The sequence below is a fragment of the Staurois parvus genome, unplaced genomic scaffold, assembly GCF_062004578.1.
Source record: "Staurois parvus isolate SC_StPar_1 unplaced genomic scaffold, SC_StPar_1.0 ptg000137l, whole genome shotgun sequence".
In the NCBI taxonomy this organism is placed as follows: Eukaryota; Metazoa; Chordata; class Amphibia; order Anura; family Ranidae; genus Staurois; species Staurois parvus.
The window spans coordinates 73,438-94,559 of record NW_028317933.1 but is presented as its reverse complement, the minus strand read 5'-3'; the positions used below and the strand labels follow the sequence as shown (position 1 = coordinate 94,559).

The 21,122-nt window shown below is 43.4% G+C and overlaps 1 long non-coding RNA gene across 1 annotated transcript; it reads right to left on the bottom strand.

The window, feature by feature from the left end:
• Positions 1 to 3,020: 3,020 nt before the first annotated feature.
• LOC149465270 (uncharacterized) lies at positions 3,021 to 15,525 on the bottom strand. The gene is made up of 2 exons (XR_016312204.1): positions 15,038 to 15,525; positions 3,021 to 3,519 (listed from the first exon to the last, which is right to left on the bottom strand). It is a non-coding gene; the product is annotated as an uncharacterized LOC149465270 (long non-coding RNA).
• Between the last annotated feature and the right edge of the window lie 5,597 nt (positions 15,526 to 21,122).

The following is a 21,122-nucleotide window of genomic DNA, read 5'->3' as shown; positions in this document are numbered from 1 at the left end:
GCAACCCACAATAGTAGTAGTCAAATGAGTGCATGTGTCAACTGCTGTGCAACTCCTGGCTGGTCCCGCTGCAGGTCTCCAAAGCACTGTCCCTGGCTGTGCTGGTTTGTTCCAGTACTTCCTGGTCGGTGTGGATCCTCGGGGCAGGAGGGAGTGATGTCAGCTCCAGGAACAGCAGCAGTAGGCATGGCACACATTTGGAACATGCATGCTCCTTCATCAGGCCAACTCATTGAGCTGCATCATGGCCTGATGAAGGAGCATGCATGTACCAAATGTGTGCCACACCTACCGCTGCTATGCATGGAGCTGACATCACTCCCGCCTGCCCTAAGGATCCACACTGACCAGGTAGTACTGGGACCCACCAGCACAGCCAAGGACAGTGCTTTGGAGACTTGCCTGAAGCCAGACCAGCCAGGAGTTGCACAGCGGTTGACACCAGTTTGACAAGCTCTCATTCGACTACTACTATTGTGAGTTGTCAATTTTGTGGAAATAAATTATTTTCTTATATTGCTACACTTAGATGGCGCTGCTTCTCTCTCTTTTACAATCAGAATACTTATTCACCTTCAACTGTGTGTTTATTTTATGGTTCAAAGCCAGGGAATCTTCCTGGTCAAAATTTCACAGTGGTGTCAGCAGGGGCTGTACTTTTAAAGCAGGCTCAGAACAGACAGGGAACCCAAAAATACTCAGGGCCCTCAAAAGGGTAGCGCTACATGTGGTTTAATGCTCAAGCACCTACCGGTTGAGTTGGACTGATCCTTTTTTCTTTGTATACCTTGTATATATAGGGCAGTCTCTTGGATCCTCTGATCTAACTGCATATTGAAAACAATAAGCTTTTTGCAGTAATGATTGGTAGCCAGACACCATTTGACCTTGGTTGTCTAGGCATGGCGCTCAGGAGAAGCACAGATTTAATATTTGATAAAGAGGCACCTTTTTTTTTTACTGCTGACATATCATGTTCCTGGCTGATTTATCTAAACATGAATGTTGATGATAGGTGTACTTTAGCCTTCAATTTTAATCTATAGCTGGATCCCAGGCTCACATTATATGCATAGTGCATCCATTTATTTAAAGAGAGAATAAAGCTAGCGGTATGTCGTGCTACCCCCATGGTAGTATTGTCCAGGTCTTCCCTACATTTCGCTCTAGACACAAGGTAGTTCCCCAGCCAGGTACACACATGCTTTCACTCATTGTCTCCAATGATCAGTCTAGGGGTTGTTGTTTTTGTAGTTTTATTATTGGAGAACTTGGATGGGGATGGACATGGGGAATTTAGTAGGATACTCCAGAATTAGAACTAGTTACAGTTGAGGACAGAACATCCTTAAAGTGTTACTAAACCTACAACAGTAACATCAGTCTGTAGATGCAGTAAAGCATGCTTGTTATACTCACTGTGGAACCTAAGGGGTTAATCCTCTGCATTGTGCAAAAAGGCTGTATGATCCTTGACCCTCCTCTTGTTGAAAGGACCACCTGATACAGACTAAACCAATGGTCACATGCACAGGCTCAGTTTGGGGTGTATTGTTGAGAGGTTTTTGTTTTTGTTGGGAGGGTGCATGCAATCAGAACAGGGCCAATCAGCACTGTCCAGACAGAGAGTCAGGAGTTTCACATCCTTCTAGAGCAGAAAGAAAACTCCTCCTACAAGCTTTAACCAGTGCTCTGCTGAAGTCACAAGACTGCTCTAACTGCTAATGAGAAAAGGTATTTAGCGGTTAATATTTACTAAAATAATTGCATTTCCATGTTGTATGTACTGTAGGAGACCAGATATAGTGAATTCAGGGTCCTGGGTTTAGTAACACTTTAAGTAGCAGCCTTTGAGCAAAGTCCCAATGTCAGAAAGGGGTTAACAGACAATGCTCTTCAGTACACCAGCCGGTGTCTCCTTTACAGACCCATGCTTACTATACAACACCAGAGGGGTAGCAAAGCACGCAGTCCCCAAGATCCCCCAGTGTCTGTACTCACAATGCCCAAGGACAGAATGTTAACCTCCTTCCAATCTTTCAAGCAATGAAAGTGATACCAGACAGATCTTTGGCAGACAGCTCCCCTCAGTCAGCTTACTGAAGAACTAGGGTCTCTCTCTTTTACTTCAGGCCCTCAGGTTGTCCACCTAGGGTCGCATGGCAGAAGTTGCCTGGGAAAGCAGCGTGCCTTCCCCCCAAGCTGGTGCAATCCTCTTCAGGAAAGACGAAGTACTCAGTATGCCCAAAGAATAAGTATCTTCTTTAGCTCTGTTGCAACAGGCTCTTCCCACCACTCCATCCCCCACAGCTATTTCCTCCTGTACCACTCTCCCCTCCCTCCTAGATTGTAAGCTCCAAGGAGCAGGGCCCTCGAACCCCTCGTGTATTGTATTGTATTGTTATTGTACTGTCTCGTGTACTGTCTCCCATTATAATGTACAGTGCTGAGCAAACTGTTGGCGCTCTATAAATACTGTATAATAATAATAATAATAATAATAATAAAAAATGGTGAACATTCCATAAAGAAATCAAGTGTTTTTGAATGGCATAGGTGGTTTTGGGAGGGGAAGAAAGATGTCCATGGTGACACAAGAAGTGGGCAGCCAAAATAGCAAAGGATGGATGCAAATATGGAAAATTAAATAGTTTTGGGAATCTGTTTGGAGGAAAAGACCAAAACTTTGGTCTGACAAGTGGATTCTCCACCGTGACAATGCTCCTGCACACGATGCATTTAGTGTTTGCAAGTTCCTGGCTCAAAAAAACATTCTGAAACTTGACCAACCACCTTATTTCCTATTCACCCTGTGATTTTTTTAATGTTTCCAAAATAAAAAAATGCCATAAAAGGACACAGATTTCATGACATTCTGGGCATCTGGCAGGCCGCCACAAAGATACTGCGCAGCATTCCAGAAAACAAATTCCAGGAAGGCTACTGGCAGTGGTACAGTCGTGTAGAAAAGTGTGTCACTTCACAAGGGACTATTTTGAAGGTGAAAACAGCCACTAGTGTATAGGTAAGCAAACATTTATTTTTTACAGTCTAATCCAGGAATTAGGTTTGCAGTCCAATCCAGGAATTAAATAGTCACGCCTCGTATGTATGGCAAGCTTTATGCCTCTCCCTCTCCAGAACTGAAACCCACTCCCTCCATTCAACAGTCCAGTGTGGGTACTGCAGTGGCCAACGCTCCCAACAATAATATCCAACAAGTTCAGTTTAAATATACAACTAAATAAAACATTAAGTTACTGAGCCTTCACAATCTCATCCCTCAGTGGCGCACAGCTGAAACCTATTGATAAAACCATCGCCTGAAAGCTTCACTTATAATAATTGTGACTTTCTGCTTTAAGGCAAACACACACATCATTGTTTACCAGAAAGAAATAAGAGAGAATCCCATAGGAATTTCAATTCGACCCGTTTCACCCCACGTGTGATCATCAGTTAATGGCGACCCCAGGTATCGCTGCTCCTGCTCTTCCGTCACAAAGCAATTCCCAGCGCCTTCATAAAGATAACAAAACAAATTGCTTAATTAAACAGTAAAACAAGGCAAAGATAATTAAGCATACAGTTACTCCTCCCTGCAAGCCGGAATTTGTGATACAGAAAGATAATTAATTTGTGATTAGAGACAAGATATCCAAATCACTTAAAGAATTGGCCACACTTACCTCAAAGTAACATTCCTTTATTGCTATGCATGGAAATTTGTTAAACCAACGAGGAGAAAATGCACAATGCTGTTGGAATAGAAAATTAACTACTAAGAAGTCATTTTCTACAAAGGATTCCTTTTTTTTCCCCTGAAGATCCAAGGCAACATAAAAGTGGAAGAAAGGCCCAACTATACGTATTCTTAAAAATGTCCCATTCTCTACCCCCCTCACCTTTCCTACCAAACCTGTATAAAAAGGATCTGTATACTTACTTATTTTTTTATCCAGTCACACGATCCTGCAGCTCTGTGTAAGGGAGCATTCCACAACGACTCATGATGTTGCCCATAAGTTCCCATAGCCCAGCCATTGACGGTTCTCCCTCCTCTCCCCTGCAGCAGCCGCTCAGTAACACAGGAGAGCTGCAGGAGAGACCGGACTGGATTGGATTAAAAATAGTTGAGTATGCAGATCTTTTTTATATATGTTAAGCAGGATACATATAAGGAAGGGGGGAAGAAACATTTTTAAGAATAGATATAAATAGGCTTTCCTTCCACTTTAAAGAAGAAGTTCAAATCACCTCTTTGTGAAAGAATGGGTCGCTCTGAGGAGCTCAGTGAATTCAATCATGGTACCATGATAGGTTGCCACCTGTGCAATAAGTCCATCCGTGAAATTTTCTTGCTACTAAATATTCCACAGTCATCTGTTAGTGGTATTATAACAAAGTGGAAACAACTGGAAACAACAGCAACTCAGCCACCAAGTGGTAGGTCACGTAAAATGACCAAGCAGGGTCGCACAGTGCGCAGACGTCACCAATTGCCTGCAGAGTCAGTAGCTAAAGACCTCCAAACTTCATGTGGCCTTCAGATTAGCACAACAGTGCATAGAGAGCTTCATGGAATCAGTTTCCATGGCTGAGCAGCTGCACCCAAGCCTTACATCACCAAGTGCAATGCAAAGCATCGGATGCAGTGGTGTAAAGCTGAACTCTAGAGCAGTGTAGACATGTTCTCTGGGATGACAAATCACGCTTCTCTGTCTGGCAGTCCGATGGACGTGTCTGGGTTTGGCAGTTCACAGTAGAACGGTACTTCCCTGACTGCACTGTGCGAAGTGTAAGGGTTGATGGACGAAGGATTATGGTGTGGGGTTGTTTTTCAGGGGTTGGGCTTGGCCCCTTAGTTCCAGTGAAGGGAACTCTTAAGGCGTCAGCATACCAAGACATTTTGGACAATTTCATGCTCCCAACTTTGTGGAAACAATTTGGGGATGGCCCTTTCTTAATCCAACATGACTGCACATCAGTGCACAAAGCAAGGTCCATAAAGACATGGATGAGCAAGTTTGGGGTGGAGGACCTTGACTGGCCTGCACAGAGTCCTGACCCCAACCCGATAGAACACCTCTGGGATGAATTAGAGTGGAGACTGCAAGCCAGGCCTTCTCGTCCAACATCAGTGCCTGACCTCACAAATGAGCTTCTCGAAAAATGGTCAAACATTCCCATAGACACCCTCCTAAACCTTGTGGACAACCTTCCCAGAAGAGTTGAAGCTGTTATAGCTGGAAAGGGTGGGCCAACTCAATATTGAACCCTACGGACTAAGACTGGGATGCCATTAAAGTTCATGTGCGTGTAAAGGCACGCGTCCCAATAGTTTTGGCAATATTGTGTAAATATATACACACTCACACACAAGTTCAGTATATACACACACATATACATCTGACACTGGGGCATTCCATCCACTGACCAGCAATGTAAGATTCTGTATGAGTCGTAATCCATATTGCTGGGCTGGACTGTGTTACTATATTGTACCATGCACTCTATATGCTTTGTTCTGCATTAAAAAGTCTAGATCGTTTTTTCTCAACAGTTTCTCTCCTTATTTAATAAAGTTCTTCTTTAAAATAGTATGACACCTTCATTGTTTTTAGCTTAACACACGGAGCACAATAAAATAATTATTCATCAGTAAATATTTTTTATTAAAAATCTTACTGCAGTACTTGAAGTTTTCAACTTTCAATACTGCTGCCTCCTACTTGCTCACTGCTGCTTCCCTGTACTTCCTATCTTCACAGAAAAGAGTTAGTGCAGTCTCCATTCAGTGTATTTACACTATTGTGAGTGGATGCAGTTACATAGTTAGTCTGGCTGAGAAAAGACAAACGTCCATCCAGTTCAACCAAAAACCGCAACCAAAACATGCTCCTCTTTAAAAACACGCGGGACTGCCATTCATTCTTAATGACTTCCCCGTGCATCTAAAAACACAGCGCATTTTTGGGTGTGGTAAATGCAGGGAAATTGCATGGTGCAAAAGCACCATGCAATTTCCCAGCTGCTGCATTTCCAAAATGCTGCAGGAACCTTTTTTCTTTTTTTTCTTGACTGGGGTAGAATATACGCCTTCCAACCTGACCAAGCCTGCTAGGCCATACCCTCCACCATCCCAGCTATACAAAATATGCAAACAAGGTTTTGGAGTCAAAATGGCCATAGCAGCCTTTTATTAACCAATAAATTATTTTAACATAGATAAAATAATATTCCAAATTATAAACAGAGGAAAATGTGGTGGTCATTTGAGGGCCATAAACCCAACTTCACTTTTGTGGAAAACATTCCTTTAACTTAGGCCCCCAGCCGCAACCCACTGGCTCGGGGACAATCCTACTTATCCCCAGCCACAACACACCGGCTCGGAGATAACCCTACTTATCCGCAGTGATTACCATTTTACCTATTCCGAGTTAACCCCTTGTTAACTGGAATGTACTGAGATCCCCATACCACTGATGGATCCTGAATCTATCTGCATGCAGAATTCTTTCCTCCTCCAAAGACCAACCACTGCCAAGGCCGCCGTGACAATCCAAACCAAAGCATGAAGGGGAGGGAGGGTGGGAATCTTCTTCTTCTTCCAAACTTCCCCCACTGGACGTCCTGAGGACAGACCCTCTTTTTCCTCCCTGGGAGACCCTCCCCAACATCCTCCATCCAATAAGGTAAGCCTTAATCCCCAAACTTCATTCCCATAATTCAACCCTCTGTTGTCTCTGACAACTGTTGGTGCAATCATTCACAAATGGAAGAAACACAAAACAACTGTCAGTCTCCCTAAGTCTGGTGCACCATGCAAGATCTCACCTCATGGAGTGTCAATGATCATGAGAACAGTGAGGAACCATCCCAGAACTACACGTGAGGATCTTGTCAATGATCTCCAGGCAGCTGGGACCACAGTCACCAAGAAAACAATTGGTAACACACTACGCCGACAAGGATTGAAATCCTGTAGTGCTCACAAAGGTCCCTCTGCTCAAGAAAGCACATGTCCAGGTCCGTCTGAAGTTTGCCACTGAACATCTGAATGATGCAGAGGAGGACTGGTTGAAAGTGTTGTGGTTAGATGAGACCAAAATCGAGCTCTTTGGCATCAACTCAACTTGACGTGTTCTGAGGAGAAGGAATGCTGCCTATGACCCCAAGAACACCATCCTAACTGTCAAACATGGTGGTGGAAACATTCTGCTTTGGGGGTGTTTTTCTGCTAAGGGGACAAGACAACTGCACCGCATCAAAGGGACGATGGACGGGGCAATGTACCATCAAATCTTGGGTGAAAACCTTCTTCCCTCAGCCAGGGCATTGAAAATGGGTCGTGGATGGATGTTCCAGCATGACAATGACCCAAAACGCACAGCCAAGGCAACAAAGGAGTGGCTCAAGAAGAAGCACATTAAGGTCCTGGAGTTGCCCAGCCAGTCTCCAGATCTTAATCTGATTGAAAATCTGTGGAGAGAGCTGAAAGTTTGAGTAGCCAAACGTCAGCCACCAAACCTTAATGACTTGGAGAGGATCTGCCAAGAGGAGTGGGCCAAAATCCCTCCTGAGATGTGTGCAAACCTGGTGGCCAACTACAGGAAACGTCTGACCTCTGTGATTGCCAACAAGGGATTTGCCACCAAGTACTAAGTCATGTTTTGTGAAGGGGATCAAATACTTATTTCCCTCATTAACATGCAAATCAGTGCATCATTTGTTAGGCATGCATTTCTTTTGAATTTCCTGTTGCTATTCTGTCTCTCAGTGTTATAAAACACCTACCATTCGATTTTTAGACCGATCATTTCTTAGTGTGTGGGCAAACATTCAACATCAGCAGGTGATCAAATACTTATTTCCTTCACTGTATACTAATTATTGAGCTTTATGTAAGATATACTCTCACTCATAGCACAGTAATGATGGAATACTTTGTGGGTACAAGGAATGCAGACTTTGTACAGTAAATAATATATAGGATCAAAATGGCCATGCATGGTTCGGTCTTTTTTTTTTTTCGTTCAGCCAGCCAGTTGTAACAGTGGAAGTGCATGACATGACATTAAAACATGATAGGATCAGGACATTAAAACATTACTGGGTCACTTTAACAATGGCAAAAAACATTTGTCTTTCACACTATGTTAGAAGATGTAGTAGTTGTAATATGGTGACACTAACCAGCATTGAAAGAACATGCCCAATTCCAACTCACTGAGGAAATATTGATTGCTTTCTGATGGTACAATCACTCAGATTTTCCATGGAAAAGGTGTGAAGAGAGGTCATGCAAGTCATTATGGTAGAGACCACTAAAGGCCACTAAGTACCAAAAATTGCTACAGGCATTTTGGCATGAACCATCCAAGGTTCATGGATATGAAGATATAGGCTAAATACAGGTTTGTCGTCTTCATACTGTACTTTGCACATTCTGATTATTTTTTCCATCTTACTAAAGGTCCACTGGCACATCTGTGTTGAACCACATTGATGTGTCGGAGTTCTAATTTAATGCTGTAATAAGTCCCTGTAATAATACGTACTATCTATCTTACCAAGCTCCCTGTCATACAGTCAATGGGTTTATTCTTCACTCTTCAGCCTTTTTAAACAAGAAGAGAAGGAAAGTGCAACTGATGTACAGCCAGCCCACCCCCTTCCTAGACTCAGTGACAGGTGTCATGGGGAAAAAAGACTCGGGCAATGTACAGGAATGAAATCTCCTTTACCCCCTGAAGCTATAAATGATATGTTGCATTCACAAGCTAGATGATTGCCGCTCTGATAGAGCACACTGAAAGAGAAAAAGCAAAAGACAAACATATTATTACAAAGATCTTAGGACCCTTCCAGCTCTAGACAACCAAAGAATGAAAAAAATCAGTAAAAACTTAGCAAACTATCCCTCTCATTGTCTTACTTAGGCTTCCTTAATGCATTAGTGAACAAGGGTGCAACTTACTCTGGTGGGTCCTAACGATCTTTACATATGACCAGGGGCGGACTGACAACTCATGGGGCCCCCGGGGCAATAGTGGATCATGGGGCCCCTGTGTCCTTGCCCAAACTCAAAAAAGCCTATCAAAAAGGTACCAGGGGCATCTCATGGGGCCCCCTACTGACCCCGGGCCCTCGGGCAATGCCCGAGTTTCCAAATGGTCAGTCCGTCCCTGCATATGACATTGTTTTTATGTGAATATTTCTAACTCTTTGAGATATTACAGTTCTATTATGTCATCTGGTAGTGTCTTTGTAAGGGGAGTCTGTTGCTGTTTTATAAAAGTTCCAGGTTTAGTAGATGTCTGGTTGTTCCCTGTTGTTCCTCCTGCTGACCTCTATGTTATTATTGTGTTCTGTAATTGTGCAGAGGCCAGAAGAAAGAACAAGGAAATTACAAAGGGAGATGAGGCATCCGATGCAGCTGGATGTATTAGGTGCTGGACAGCACCGGGACAGGGTCGTCCAGTGCCCAGGGCAGGGATATAGAATTGCGTCCCTCCCTCACTATCAAAGTGTTACTAAACCAGTGGTTCTCAACCTGTTGGTCGCGACCCCTTTGGGGGTCGAACGACCCTTTCACAGGGGTCCCCTAAGACCATCAGAAAACACATATTTCCGATGTGTAAAGAGCAGCTACTGTGTAGAAAGCAGCGGCTGTGTTGAAAGCAGCTTCTCTGTTAAAAGCAGCTACTGTGTTGAAAGCAGCTACTGTGTAGAAAGCAGCTACTCTGTTAAAAGCAGTTACTGTGTTGAAAGCAGCAGTATTGGAGGTAAAACGACACTCATGAATTATAATTACTAGGTAAATAATTTTATGGTTGGGGGTCACCACAACATGAGGAACTGTATTAAAGGTCACTGCATTAGGAAGGTTGAGAACCACTGTACTAAACCCAGGACCCTGCATTCACTATATCTGGCCCCCACAGTACACACAACATGGAAATGCAATTATTTTAGCAAATATAAACTGCTGAATACCTTTTCTCATCAGGAGTTAGAGACTTCTATCAGTGTCCAGCCGAGCACATGTTAAAGCTTGCAGGAGGAGTTTTCGTTCTCCTCTGATTGTCCTATGAGGCTGCAGAACCCCAGACCCTCTGTCTGGACAGCACTGATTGCCCTTGTACTGATCACATGCACTCTCCCAAGAGAAAAAAAAAACATTCTAGCAATACACACCAAACTGAGCATGTGCAGCTAGCCCCCGAGGTTTTGTTCTTTCTTTTCATACGAAATTATATGTCTTATCAAGAGATAAGAGGGGGACACTGGAAGAAGGGGAGGATCAGAGAAGTCAGGCTCAAACAGCCTTTTTACACAATGCAGAGGATTAACCCCTTAGGTGCCTTGAGGTTTCTTCAGGGGTACTTTGTCAAAATGTCTAAAAATTGCCCAAAACTTGTATGCAAGCCAGTGGGTGGAACAAGCCTGTCTTTTGGTTACACAAAGCCACAGGTTTTCATTGTGCAACATTACAACCGTCTAGCCGCTGGCATCCTGACAACCAATGATATTATCAGTTGATAAGGAGGATGTCAGTTGCCGTACAACATCCTGGTTTGACCCTCCCCTGCCCCTCTCCATCAGTGCTGGGGTCACATTAGCTTAGTGATGGAGAAAAACTGAAGGAGAAGAGAAACATTGGAATACTAGTCAGTACCAGTGTGCAAAAGTGTATTTGCTTTGGAAGAATAAATATTGGGTGTCCTACATGCAGTATGTGGATGTTGCTGTGTTATATAAAACTACTAGAATAGTTTTTCACATTTTAGAATGGGGTGCCCTTTTAAAACTATGGACAGTCTTGAGGTACCCCATTTTAGAACAGGGTGCCTCCAGACTGTCTATAATTTTCAAGGGTGTCTCGGGACTGTCCATGATATTAAAGGGTGCCTTGACTGAAAAAAGGTTGAGAAACACTGCTTTAATGCATGCTGTAGAATGTGTGTGCCACACTGCATCCATTTATGCCCCCTTGCTTCACTTTGCCCTTGGTAGATGCCCCTCCTGCCCACCCTTTGTCCCAGCCCCGGTGCTGGATAATTTTCAGCTTGCAGACAGCTGAGATCAGTAGCATGAGGTAGGGGTAAGCATTACCTCTTTTTTTCAGGAAAATCCTGCTTAAATCATTTTTTTTAGAGACAGTCTAAATGTTGATCTTAGCTCTGCTTTCAGTGATGCAGTAATATCCTAGAAAGAATAATATCACAGAAATTCTCCAAGCACATCCAGTATTTTCTTCCATCGTACATGTGGGGCAATAGTTGTGGTTGTTTTTGTTGAGTTTCCAACATGGGAATCAATATTACATTTTTCCCCAAGTTATTCGACCTGATGCACAGATCTGAACACAAATCTCCTATATCTTCCTTCAATATTTAGTCCTATTTTTTTGTCAGTAGGCCTAAAAGCAAGCAGCAAAGTAGAAGGGAAACAAAAGAAAGAAAATATTGCTTTATTCTAGATACTTTTTATGAAATGCCATTTATGCTTTGGACCCAAGAGCTTCTGGGACTGGGATTAATTCGTATTTTACTCCTAAATTGTGTGCTCCTTATCCTTCCTACTATGGTTCACATTAAAGGGTTACTAAGCCCAGGACTCTGCATTCACTATATCTGGCCTCCCACAGTACAAAGAACATGGAAATGCAATTATTTCAGTAAATATAAACTGATAAATACCTTTTCTCATCAGCAGTTAGATCAGTCTTGTGACTTCTATCAGTGTCCAGCAGAGCACTGGTTAAAGCTTGTAGGAGGAGTTTTCATTCTCCTCTGATTGTCCTATGAGGCTGCAGGACCCCTGACCCTCTTCCTGGACAGCACTGATTGGCCTTGTATTGATCATATGCACTCTCCCAAGAGAAACAAAAACTCTCTAGCAATACACACCAAACTAAGCATATGTAGCTTGCCCCCGAGGCTTTGTTCTATCAGAAGATGATTTGAGGACAGTAGAAGAAGGGGGAGGAGAAAACAAGACCAAACATCCGTTTTACACGGTGCAGAGGATTAACCCTTTAGGTTCCACAGTGAGTATAACAAGCATACTTTACTGCATATACAGACTGATTTTACTGCTGTGGGTTTAGTAACACTTTAAAACTCTAAGCAAGTATGGTGCCTCCAGACTAGTTATCACTACACCCAATACTTGGGGAGTTGGGACATTAAAACTGGTTCTGGTTGGGAAAAGGGTAGTGGGGTGAAGATGTGTTGGCCAACCTGGTGGTGGTGAAATAAGTAAGACCATGTGCTCTGTAACCCATGACCCTTGTGACTTTTGGGTCTGGCTACTCATCATGTCCCCCCATATTTGGGGCTCCTAGTAAGTGTAGCCCTTAACCCCAAAAGGGCCCCTTAAAATATGCCCAGGTCCTCCCAAATAGTACAGAGGCTGCCAGTCACACAAGCCCCTGTCCCAAGGTCACAGGATACTCCAAAATGATCAGCAACAACAGTAGGAGGATAAACTTCTCCCTAATGCTTCAATAACAGATTTTCTGGAGGTAGCAGGGGATGCCTAGTATATATAGGGCCTTACAGCAGCAGTCCACAAAGCCATTTCTGGCACTTATTATTATTATACAGGATTTATATCGCGCCAACAGTTTGTTCAGTGCCAGGGGCGGACTGACCATTTGGAAACTCGGGCACTACCCGAGGGCCTGGGGTCAGTAGGGGGCCCCATGAGATGCCCTTGGTACCTTTTTCATAGGTTCTTTTGAGTTTGGGCAAGGACACAGGGGCCCCATGATCCCCTATTGCCCGGGGGCCCCATGATTTGTCAGTCCGCCCCTGTTCAGCGCTTTACAATATAACAGGAGACAATACAGCAACAATACAGTTCAATACAAGAGGGTTAGGAGGGCCTGATCCTGGGAGCTTACAATCTAGGAGGGAGGGGCACAATCTAGGAGGGAGGGGCACTTAGTTTCCTTAAAGTACCCATACAGCTATCAGTCCCCACTGATAGGTCTTTACGCACAGTGTCCAAGGATCTGTCTGCTACCCAGCGTCTGCAGGTAGATCCTTAGTGAGGGAGATAACAAGTACCTTCTCCAGACCCAGGACTTCAGTGCAGTTGTCAGGAGTCAGCAGCTGAGATGACCAGATCTGTGTAGCTCAACCAAGAAGCTGGGACCAGACCATGTATACATATATCTTTAAAGTGAGATTTATTTGCAGTGAAACAAAAGATACTAGCAAGCAAAAAACATGAGAATCAATAAACTGAACGACAAAATGCCTAAGTAACAGAAATCTAATAAACTAACTACAGTATATACAATATGTACAAAATATAAGCAAGATGGGAAGCATGGACAACAGAGAAATATCAGCAATGCAAGGAAAGGATGAGAATCAGGACTGGGTACAGGAACAAGGGGAGCAGAAGTAAGGGTACAGGATGCAAGGTTAGAGCAGGATAAATAGGCATGGAGATCTGGCAGCAAGCAGGACAATCAACACACTGGGGCAAGGAACAATAGCAGAGGTGGGAATCAAGTACCCTCCCAGTGGCTGGGACCAGGTGGAACTGATTGCAGCAACATGCTGGCTGCTGAGAGACACCCGCTGGTGGCCACTGGAACTGCAGCTATCAATCCAGAGAACCACAGTGCCCTCATCAGGTAAATTCTGTCCTAACAGCAGTGCTCTCCAGCAATTGTAATCCATAGACAATCTTCTCTAGGCCCTCAGCCTAGTAAAACGTAAGGCTCAGACTGCAGCTTCTTGTCTCCCAGGGCCAACAGAACAGTCCTGCCCAAGGAAAACTGGAACCCTTCCTGAAGGGAATGAACAATCTGCTAAGGACTTATCACCACCCCATCCACCTTCTGGACACCTCCTTTCAGGGATTGGCTGGGACATGATAAATATTACTATAGTAACTATACTATTACTATAGTACTATTAATAACTGATCATTTGACTCTCCCAGCCCTATTTTTTGGAAACGTCTTCCAAAGGCAGAGGGACATAATAAAAATATCAGCTCAGGAAACTCTTAGCTGACCTACACAATTAATCAATGCTCCATTCACTACAATGGAGCCAAAAAACTAAATTTCCCTAGTGACCTGACCAGAAGAGGGCGCTACATAATAAAGTAAAATATGTGTTTTCTGACATGGCCTGTGGGTCAATGAGATTGGAGACGAAGCAGTAGAAATGGGATTTCCAACCTTCTACCACTGAATACATTGTATAGAAGGCCCGTTGCTGGAACTGACTTAGCAACCGGGTGCAAAGGGTCGCTACAAGCTATAATGACTTCTCTTGAGATTTGGCATCCTTGGTGTTCCTAGGATCCTGGGAGATGATCAAGTGACATCAGCCTTGCCTAAAGAAAGCAACCTGAACTGCAATGTAAGGGCAGTAGAAATGGGAATTGCAACCTACTACCACTGAATACATTGTATAGTAGGCCCGTTGCTGGAACTGACTTTGCAACCGGCTGCAAGGGGTCGCTACAAGCTATAATTACTTCTCTTGAGATTTGGGCTCCTTGGTGTTCCTAGGATCCCGTGAGATGATCAAGTGACATCAGCCTTGCCTAAAGAAAGCAAACTGAACTGCAATGTAAGGGAAAGTATTTTTTACTTTTTTCTTCTAAGGTTTTATTGTTCTTTTTCTTTTGGCTAGTATTTGGTAAATGGGGGTTACAAAAGAAGTAGACCTTGCATTTCCATGGAAGTTTCGCACATGACCATACAGGGGCCATACAGTGCCTGCTGAATTACCCTCCCAGGAACTACAGCTGCCACTACAGTTGCCCTATGAAATGAATTAGAAAGCACTGCTGTTCTTGATTGTCCACCAGAGGTTGCGTAAAGCACCACCCGTTCAGAGCATGCGTCCACGCATCTTCTAATTCATCTCAATGGGCGGCTGTACATGGCGGCTGCTGGTCCCAGGAGAGTGATCACACATGTACGGCCGCATGCATGAAGCCTAAGTGAGTGATAAACTCCTTATTTATGATGAAAATAATGAAATGTAAATACCTTCTGGTTTCCGAAGGCTATGCTGCTCTTCCCAGTGTTTAAGTCAAGGGTTTTTGGCTCCCTTTGGGCCCACCTCTCCATAAGCTGTCTGCTTACACACTCATCAGGCTTGTCATTTACAGCAAGGGTTAAGCTCGCTGCAGCGGTTGTCAGCGGTGCTAGCAGCAGTCGTTCCACATGGATTCACATTTCCCAGCAACTTTCGACACCTGAAAGAGGGGAAAAAATAGTAGTGAATAGCAAAAGCAGAGAATGACAGATGTTATCGAGAGAGCAGGAGAGGGATCAGAATTATCTGTGGAGCCAGATGTTAGACTATCAGCCACACAGTCCTCCACCTCCCCTCTATCTCTGACTATTTCAAGTGATTTCAGGCAAGGCACATAAAGCCAACCCAGGCAAGCCACGGAAGGGAATCCAAGAGCCGGCCTCATTGCCGGTTGAAAAGATTCATCAGTATGAAACTGACACTGTCACCTCTGATTTCTGCCATCAGGCAGTGACAGCCAGAAAAAGGATTATCCTCTGCAAATGAGCGCTGAGGCGGGAGGGGCTTTGTGCGTCCTGCAGCACAGCTAGGATTCTTATCGCTAATTTGGCGTAAGGACAGTCTCTCCCCCAGCAAACTCCTGTGTATTAACGAGGATTATTTCAATCTGTCGCAGAATAGATCTTCAAAGGGATTCTTGTTGCATGCAGAGCAATGGGCTCACTTCACAGATGTTTATGGGATGGAACATGAATATACACAGCATAAGCCGAAAAGTTTTATTACCATTTCCTATAATATAAAATGGGGATTACTCCTAGAAAATAGAGTAGAGGAGACATAAGGCAGCTGCCCACAGCAACCAATCGGCTATTAGTTGCAATTTTAAAGGTACACAGGTAGCTACCCCACCGTCCAATTAGAGTACCCCTACTGCCAATGAGGCAGTCTCGTTGGCCAGGAAAATGGTAGTTGGTGGTACTTATCGAAAAAGGCAGATGAAGTCAAGCGCGGTAACAAGATTAAGTTAAATCAGAGAGGTGCACAAAAGGGGCTTCTTGTGGCCAATAAAGATAATAGCAGACATTGTGACTAGAAGAGAGGCTGGCCACATGACTTAGACCAGGGGTGTCAAGCTCCATTTCAATGAGGGCCATATCAGCATTATGGTTGCCCTTGAAGGGCCTGTTGTATCTTTAAGACTAGGTATTCAGGGCACCCCACCCCCCATTACATCAGAAGTCAAGAATCCCGCACCCTCCCTAACATCACTGTGCACCCCCTTTGGGGGTAGAGCTGGAAAGCAGAAAGTGCAGGGTCTGGAGGAGGACCAGAGGAGGAGTGGAGTCAGTTAACAGAGTCTGCTGAATGCTGAGACCAAGGGAGGCGGAGATGAGGGGGTGCTGCAGCTGCCCTGAGAGGTGCAGAATTTGGCAGAGGAGTTCTATTCACCTCTCTGCTGCCGATTGCTGAGACATGGGGGGGGGGCAGAGATAAGAGAGTATCTGCAGGAGAGGTGCAAGGGCCACATGAAATGGCTTGGAGGGCTGTATTCGACCCTTGGGCCTTGTGTTTGACACCTGTGATTTAAATAGAAAACTAGACTAGTCTCTCCTTAAGGCTTTTCTCTTCTCCATTTCTTTGAAATGCGCTCTACACATTTGTAAGTCCAATCCAAAGTATCACTGTGATGAACTCGGTGCCCGACCCCTGCCCTTCTCACCAACTCGTGACAAAGGAGCAGCCAATCTCACACCGCGCTGTCACTTGTGTAACAATGCCACTCTCAGCTGCACCCAGCTCACGGGACCACAATCTATTTGCCAGCAGCCTGAGAGTGATTGTCACTGGGTTAGTTAATTATGCAATTAACCCTTCAAACTCCAAACTGCCACCAGATAGCTTTGGGCCTATCAAAACTTTACAATGTTAGCAAGAACAAATGTGAACAATAAACGCCTGTAACACACTGTCACCACAGACAAGTATATTCAGAGGATTATTATATACAGTAGCACTCTTCAAGAGACAGGGCTTCTTTAGTTTGTATTAAAAGCTTTAGAGACAGTTTCAACACTTCAAAATAGGGTTTATTATTAAAAAGGTCAAAATGCTGCAATTAAAATATTTACAGAAAAGGATGTTACAAAGACATAAAGAGAACAGTAATGTAACAGAGAAATAAAAGAAAGGAGTTAAGAAGGCAGAATACTTGCAAAGTCCTGGTTTTAGCAGAGTCCAATCGTCCAAGCAAAAATTTTGCCTTGGTTCTCAAGTCCATTAAGATGTTCTTTGGTTGATGTTAAACGAGAGCTCCATTACAGTCCCTTTGCTATGATATGAAAGGGGTGTCGCCCGAGAACAACTGACCAATCATCCGGTTTATGGGCTGGGTGCTAGGAGGTCACAAAATTTATGACCAAGTCCCAACTACAGTTTCATACTAATATTAACAACTTTCAATATGTGCAGGTGGTATTTTAGCAACTGGCAGATTATTATTCAGAATTATATTTCAAACCCAGGGTTACCAAACACAGCATACCTTTGTCACCCAGGAGGGAAGAGACTGCTTTCTGTCTTTTCCTATGTGCTAACATAGTCATGTACGACCTTGATTTGTTCAGTATGATATTCCCTATTCAAATATATACCTGATATTAAAGTGCCCTGTTCCTGTTGAATCCTATGAATTGAATGTGGAATTGTTACATGTGTAATAGATGTTTTATGGCACACTCTGCATTCCTAGAGCTCTAATGACCTTACAGGTCATGTGTGACTGCTTGACTGAGTTATTATTGTTTTACGATAGGGCAAAGGAAAGTGTTTTCCATGGTTCATGGAAACAGACATCCTGCCAAGACTAACTAGCCAGAACAGGTCTTCACGCTGGGCCTATTTGTGTTTTAGTTAAGATAAGAGGTTCTTTTGAAGCTTGTTAAAAGTTACAGGTACAAATTCCAGTTTTAAGGAGGAGGGAGGAAGGGAGGAAGATTATTTCTCATGAAAACAAAAATGGCTGTCGCATACAGGTTCCATGTCCCTATTGTGCAAAATCATTACAATCACCAGCACCATATTCAGATAAACAGACAGGACATTTTGTTATCACTAACAGAAAGCAACATTTCAAGGCTAAGGACCTTTTCCCAGGCACTGGTGACAATAAAGTGTCCTGTCTGTTTTTCTGAATGTGGTGTGCTGGAGATAACTTGGATTGGACTTCTACTTTTGAAGCACCATCCACCATTTCAACGCAGCACCCTCCATGGGTCCATTGCTGACAATTGCTGGACTCTTTGTAGCCATACAGTTGTAAAGTGCAATGTTGCACTTTATAAATGTGCACAATTTTTTTTTTAGCAAAATGGTATGACCACGAAAATGCTATACTGCTGCTTCTTAAAATGGGGCCCAAAGAGTCCACATATTCAAATATAGTCCCTAGTTATTCAGCTCAGTAGAATTTTATGCTAACATTTCAGTTAGGTTTGCTTAAAAAGAACCTGTCGGTTCCCCCAAAAAATCATGCCTGCAGTCTCCTGAATTAGAAGAGCTATTATACTCCCCTCTTCTGTTGCCTGTGTCTTAAAATCGCCCTACACTGGTAGATGTTTGTACAAATGTTCATTAGAAAAACCTCATTAGTACATCTGATGATGCCATCAGAGACTGTCGTTTGAAAATTTCATTTGTTTTAACAATAAATTTTGGAATGAATAGAATTTCCCAAACAAAAACAACAATCACTGTTCATTCAACATTCAGTTTTGTTTGTTCGAGAAACCATTTCCATTGTGTTACTCTAATTTTTTTTTAACCACTGCAGTAAAAAGTATTGTCATTTTTACTCCAGTAACTATTAGAAAATCAAACAAATGTTCCAAAATCACGTTTTTAAACAAAATTCTACCAGTGTATCTCCAGCTTTAAACTTTCCCTATGTTCCAGCACTACAGCCTACATAACATTAATTAGCAATTGACACTTCCTGGAGTGTCAGATGTCTGTGTTCCCCACTGTACACTGTAGCTCCTAAATCGAAACCCATATATCACTGCTGAGTTCTGTAGTGAAATTTGGGTTGATGGATGAAACCACATCATGCGGTGGGGAACACAGGCATTTGACACATCCCAGACTCTTACAGAGGCTGCAGTGCTGGAACAGAGGAATAATAGGAGACACAAGCCATTGGAGAGGTGAGTATAATATTTTTTCTGACAAAAGGAATTTTATATTGGATTTTTTTAAAAGACTGAGGGTCACTTTAAGGTCACTTGGCGTTTTAGACAAACACAAGTTTGCTGTCCTGCAGTCAAAATTATTCCTCAGTTCGATATTTTAAAAATTTGTTCAGATGCTTTGAAAAATAGGGACAACTTGGATAAACTGCTTCTTCTCATAAAACAGCATTGGATTTATTCTCAAAAGCAACAGATTTTTCCTGCAATGTTAACCAAAATGCCTGAAGCTGTCAGAAGACAGAGGATTTCAATCTACGGAATATGACTGCCCCTTATTCAGAGACTGATCATCAAACAAGATGGAATCACCAGCTGGCTATAAATTTTGAAGCGCAAAAACACAACTTAGTTGCCCATAAAAAAAGATGAATCTGTGTAAATGGGGAGCCATTAGCTGCGCGGATTGTCACTGCGGAGGTAATAAAACTGTGACGGCTTTAATGGGGCCACCATAAAGCCTGATCTGGACTTGTAAATCTGTAAGCGAGGGATCCATTTGTATAACAAAGCCGGATTTACGGCAGCGCTGGCAAGTGTTGCTGAATTCAGAGGAAGGTTTAGAAAATCTCAGGGGACAACTTGCAGCCATTATAGAAGGGATTAAAAAGCACTGATTGCTACATGAGGAGACAAAGGTAAAGTCCAAGGATAGGGACAACTTCAAATCGGAGACAAATCATATGGTAAAGAACATTGTGGACAGATGTATGAATGCATACAGTCCTGGAACCTACTGTTACAGATTGTAAATAAGTGACATATATTGTTTCCTTTGTTAGGTTGATCATTAGCTCTTGGGGTGGAGCTGGTTCATGGGCTTTTTATAACAGGTGCTTCCAAATTTTGGGCCCATTTCCTCCTCCGGTAATGTGAAGGAAAGGTTCTTTTTTATGACTAGAGGAGATTTCCCATCAATCAGCAGAAAGGACATACATTGCTGGGTAAAGGAGGAGATTTGACAGTGACAGTCAGACAGAGGAAACTCTTTTCAACTGGACTGAGATGTGGAGATATACCATATCAGCAACAAATGAAGTTCCCCTCTCTTTGAAGGAACACAGATCCTCCAGGGATTCCAAGCATACTAAGAAAATGTGATAGACCTTCTTGAGAGAAGTGACTGATGACAATGGTTGCACCAACCAAAGACCAGAACCCAGAGGCGTAGCTTGAAGCTTGTGGGCCATGTTGCAAAAGTTGACCTGGGGCCCCCACTACCACCTGCCACTTCCACTGCGCGCCAAGATAATCCCAACGTGTGGCAGGATACTCCAAGTGGCGAATTAGTTATTTCAGAGTGTTATTTTCACATTGAGGGTAATTCAAAATATTTTGTAGAAACGATCCAATTTTGACATACCACTCCAATTCTTTTGAATACCTGTACACAAAGGTATACCCCCATCATCCTGGTGATAACATGCCCCCCAACCCCCAATGCTGCTCAAACAACAAAATAAAATCTGGTGCCCCTGGAGCCTGCAGACCCTTGGAGTCCCTCAGGAGGTCTTAAGGGTTTTTTACAATAGTTTTTCAGTATGTATTGGCAGGCCAGGTGCTGTGGGGGGCAGTGTGTCTGTTCCAAGCTGTCACTCAGTGTTCTCACATGAGCGGACACCCCAAGGTGGGGAGGTACAGAAAATCCAAGTTAAGTGAGTGACCTGAGCAGAGCAGTGTCTCATACATCATACCTAAGTTTCCTGTCCAAACTCTCAGGCGATGCTCTCCTTCTGCCTCACTCTGTTTTGTGTGACAGAGAAGCAGCTCACTGTCCCCTCGCCATTGTCAACCACTTTGCCACCATACTTCTCTGTCCCTGCATTGAGTCCACTCCTTCAGGAAACTC